Source organism: Branchiostoma belcheri, unplaced genomic scaffold (genome assembly GCF_001625305.1).
Source record: "Branchiostoma belcheri isolate BF01 breed outbred unplaced genomic scaffold, Haploidv18h27 scaffold138, whole genome shotgun sequence".
Lineage (NCBI taxonomy): Eukaryota > Metazoa > Chordata > Leptocardii > Amphioxiformes > Branchiostomatidae > Branchiostoma > Branchiostoma belcheri.
The window spans coordinates 464,707-469,988 of record NW_017802802.1 but is presented as its reverse complement, the minus strand read 5'-3'; the positions used below and the strand labels follow the sequence as shown (position 1 = coordinate 469,988).

General features: G+C 43.0%; 1 pseudogene; it reads right to left on the bottom strand.

The window, feature by feature from the left end:
• Window positions 1-2,862, bottom strand: part of LOC109464424 — a 7,857-nt pseudogene extending 4,995 nt beyond the window's left edge.
• Between the last annotated feature and the right edge of the window lie 2,420 nt (window positions 2,863-5,282).

Here is a 5,282-nt window from a genome sequence, read left to right as displayed (position 1 = left end):
ACCTGTTAGCCAGGTTGTAACACCTGTACTCACTCACCTGGTGCCACCACATCTGTGGCAGGTACAGGCAGTCCCCTTCCTCCATGTTAGCCTGCTGGTAGTGCACATTCATCACACGTGGAAACTTCTCCAGATCCACCTTGTCTGCCGGCACAGGTGAAACACCTAGGGCAACACATGTACAGCAAGACACTATCTTTACTTGTATTTATATTGGGAACTTTGGGAAGATTTGGTAAATTAAGAGCTGACTATTAAGAACTTTATTCATATTGATTTTGGGAAGATTTGGCAAAGCAGGAGCTAGTTATGAAGAACTTTGACTCATATAACATGCAAATTCAATGCAATGTGAATCAAGGTAAAAACAATGAGACTACTAAGTGGAGACATAGAATAAAGACAGGTGCACATGCTTTAAGCCAGACACCAAACACATGATTCTTAACATGCAAACCTATCATATAAAACATTTGCATAGCATACTGGTCTCCATTTTTTGGACAATCTCTGCAGCTATTGCTACTGTGGCCAAAGAAGGATGCTTATTTTTGCATCTGTATTCATCAAAACATTTGGTTTGACAGCCCTTTAGTGCAACATACCAATTTAATCATAGACAGTGGTGGCTGGCTTATATCAAATGACACCTCCCTGCTGCCTAACCCATAAACAATAGAAATCCGTAGCCAAATGCCTACTTGATTCTGCTAAAAGTTAATTATGTGTTCAGCTACTTCATTAAATGGTTTTATCCCTAATTAGTCAACAGCCATTTGGAAACTTAAGATGGTATTCCAGGCTACCTTCCAACTGCACAAACTGCAAATCAGCGCTGCTCAAAACAAAACTTCCATTCCCAAAAGTAACAAAAACAGCCCCAGATTGTGTGGAAGCAGAGATAATCTTTGATGAACCTTATCTAGTTCTAAGTCTGACTTTGCCTTGCAGCTATATTTCTTACCTAAGAGGTTGGCGTCGTCAGCATACAGGTCATTAGAGTAGACAGGTGAGACCAGGATGGCCTTCTTGCTGCCTCTGATGACACACAGCAGGTTCTCGTCCGTGTCGATATGCAGAGTGGAGCTGGTGTTCCCGCTGCTGTGCCAGTAGTACGACACAAAGAACTTGGTGCACATCTCCTCGCAGCGGAGGCACAGGGGGAGGATGACATCTTCGCGCATCTCCGGGTGAACCTCGTCCACCAGGTACAGGTCCCTCTCCTGATACACCTGGAGCAGGAGAGGTGAGATAAATATAGAAAACAACATGAACTACAAAGTGTATTCTGTTACACCCAAGGTACCAGCCTGACCATGGGTCCAGTCACCCAAAGGCTGGAGAACAATGCATTTCAATGCAAAATGTACCTGATAATTTGGGGTCTCTAATTCTACACAAAATATAATAATTGTAACAACATCAATTCGAACATCTGAATCCAGTGTTCCAATTTTTTAAAGCAGCGCACTCGATTTATTCTATGGAACTTTTGGAAGCCCATGTGATTACTACTTAGTATTACTTAGAAAGACTCTGAGAAGACTCAAAAAAATGACCTACCTTCAGGAAGTCTTTTAGCTTCTTAGATGGAGGAAGGTTGACCTTGTCGTCATCCTTGGTTTCCATGTTGAAGGTCACGTCCCCCCACTTCTGCAGGAGGTACTCGTCTGTCCATTTTGTGTAGGCAGGCCAGTACTTAGCTGCACCCTGATACATCACAAACTCAGTTAATTCTGTAGCCCAATCTCCATAGCCATAAAAATGATATCTTATTGTCAGTACTCAGCTGCACCCTGGGGCACAGATACAGCACGACATTGGTTAATTCTGTAGCCAAAGCTCAATAGCCATGTGTTTTATATGTAATACTATGTATGTATGTTCTATTACTTCTGTATTTATATGTGTGTACTCACCGGTAGCCCAATAGGGCATGAAGCAACAATAAAGGCTGTCTATTATCATATCAACATTTTAACATTGCTATTTACTGCATATCAATGATTCAATGCTATCATCATCATAGTTAACTCCTATATGACCCCATCAGTGGCAAAGTGTCTGGGTAAAATAAAATGGTCTAAGGCAACATTAAAATTCTGTTGACTGGAGGGTGAGTGTTGTAACACATGACCACTATATCCACCGTAAGACTGAGAGTACTGTTTTAGCTGCGTACTAGTATTGATTTGGATAATTACAGGTTCTGGTCTATGCATGCCATCATGAAGTAGCCTTTAACAGGCCTAGGGGGGGGGGTAGATATTCCAATTGATTGCTATTTGCTATCTTTAATGTTTATACATGCCCCAGTGCAGGTATGCAAAAAAATTCTTCGAGCCATGGCGTGCGTGCTGGAGTCCTGAAGGTGTAGCTTGGGAGTGGGAACACGTACCTTGATAACTACAGGTTTGTGTTTGGAGACGTACAGGGCATGGAAGTCTTCAGGTGCAATCATGTAGGGCAGTTCCTCCACGATAAAGTCAGGAGGCCGATGCGCGCCGAAACGTTTCATGTGTCCATTCTTAAACAGCTCTTCCCTGGTCAGTTCGACTGGAGGCGTGTTGCACTCCGGGCTGTAGATACTTCCGTCTGCGCCATGGCAGGCTGGGTTGGTGTCGTCCTGGCGGGAGATTCTTGTTAGAGCGCAAAGCAGGAAAAGTAGCAGGATTTTTGCCATGGCGAAATGTGATGGGGGTGGGGGGGGATCTACCAGTCAACTTCTATGCCTCTATCAGTCTATGGTACGTTGGCACAGAGAATCAATGTGACTGCGAGAGAGTAGGTAGCTATCTGAGAAACGTAAGACACGGCAACTTCCGCACCAGTTCTTGTGTAGCCTGTTAGACTGGATTTTTGGTCGCCACTTCCGGGTACGTCACAGGCCAACTTACAGCCAATCAGCGCCCGCCGTGGCGGGGTCGCTGCAGGTTGGAATATTCCATTCAAAAAGTTCGGGAGTCGCCAGGCCTGGGAGTCGCCAGGCCTGGGAGTCGCCAGGTGGAATTTCAATAGCTGGAGATATAGGGCGAAGTGGATGAAGTTTTTTTTTTAAACTCAATGCAGCGGGACAAGAAACTTGAATGAACAAAGGACAGTAAAAACCAGTGTGATGGTTTTGCTGATGAATTTGTTTCTATCTCGCCACAAATGGCATTTGGACTTTTAAGTATGAATGATCTATTATGATCATAGAGCCAGAAGACGTCGATTAATCAGACGGTTGGAACCATTTTCCCTTGATTATCAGGCCGTAACCTCAAATTTCAAAAGTGGTCGGTTATACGCTATTAGAACGACCGACCACTTTTTGGACCGTACCATTATACAGGGGACAGGATACTAACAGTAGTGTTAAGACTTATAGTACATGTATTTATCTAAGTCTAAAAAAAAGTATTGTAGTTTATTTTGAATGATATATTTAGAAATACAACACAATTAAAAAGATGTAAATGAAATCTAAAGACTAAAAATAATTTTGACACCCTCACTAAAAGTGGTACTGTTCCAATGTCATGTGGTCACCGCAGATGATTACCTTAGATGATCTGTTTTTCTGTCCATGCCATCTTGTTTCACGTATTAGACTGAGAGTTTTTTCGGCAATGGATGAATTTTATAAAGGAATTTGTGTGAAATAACTGTGTCAGTTGGATAGGCTATTTGATAATATACCCCTGCATAATCCTCGGTGTATATGGCGAGATAATCCACTCTTTGGTTTATTCGGTGGTTTACGCACCTGACCAAAACATACACACTTCGGGGCGGGGTATTAATCCTTTATTATATTGCACATTTAGTGTCTGTTGAACAAAAGACATGAACGTTATCCCAAACGACTAGTATTAGTACAATGTACATGTATTTCATAATCATGCAACATCATAACGTACCCAAAAACTGTCCCACTACTAGTAATTTCCCTTAGCACCCGCCAACATTAAATAGTTCGTGCAGCATTTGTGCAATGATGTACAACACTGGACTGAAATTTCGTGAAGCGACTTCTATTGCACCCAAGAAACACTAAACTGCGTTGCAAATATACATACCAAGTACTGATACAATGACAATATACATGTACTAGCATCTTTTTAACACAATACATTACGATACTTCTTGTCAACGGAGTAAAAGACTACTAGCCTGGGTACCATCCCCAGTAGTATATTCGCAAACTCTATAACTGGGTCTGGACTTGCACACATATGTAGCGTCTGGAGTCTAAATATTCGTTCAGATTTTGAACGAGCGCGCTGATTGGTCCTACTCGTCTAAGCCCTTTTTTGGGTGTGTACATATTAGGTAAGGGCTGTTCGGATGTCCGAACGGCGACGTTAGCGTCCGTTCGAACGTCCGAACGCCTTATCATCAACATGTCCGACGGCGAACCGAACGCTAAAGCACACATGATATAGCCGTAGTCAGTCTTTCCGCGATAAATCATCAACATGGCTGACGCACAAGCCGCTCAGCTCACGGAGGTTGATGTTGATGTTGACCTCGCAATCACGTCCGTTTTGGACGATTTAGACAGAATATCGTCGCTCAAAAATGAGCAAAAAGATGCATTGAATAATTTCGTTCATGATGTTTTGGGCGTCCTACCGGTAAAAAAAGAACGCGCCGAGAAAAGGAACACTCGCACGAAGATCTGTGTTTACAAAACAACAAACATCACTTGAATAATGCAGGCGCGACATTGGCCGTCGCCTCTGAGGCTTAGCCAATCAAATGAAGCCCCGCTGCTCGGGCTAGCTCATTACGTGACGTCATGACCAATCGTTTTATATGTGTGCAAGTCCAGACCCAGTTATAGAGTTTGCGAATATACTACTGGGGATGGTACCCAGGCTAAAAGACTACTGAATACACAGAAGCAAATAAATGTTCTGAGTAAGAACTAGAATAAAGAAATATTCGGTAAATAAAAATACATTTTTACACTTTACCCAGAATTAGGCAAACTTTTTGCATTTTACAGTGTTTATGTTGTGTTCGGTGTGGAAAAAGTCTTCTCCCAGTATGGGAGCGCCGCATGTATTTAAACAACCCGTGATGGTTTCCGACGGTTTTGGAAAGCTTTGAACAGTTTGGTACCGCCCAATCATCAGTAGTAGGTGCTGTCCTGTTGTATGTCATACACGAGCGTGAATGTCCAGAGCACAAAGCCGCACTCTCGCCTGGCCCACGTGTTCACGCATCGGAACCCCATTTTCTCATACAGCGCTTTGGCGGAAGCTGGACTTCCGTGGTGATCAGCTCTATCCTGC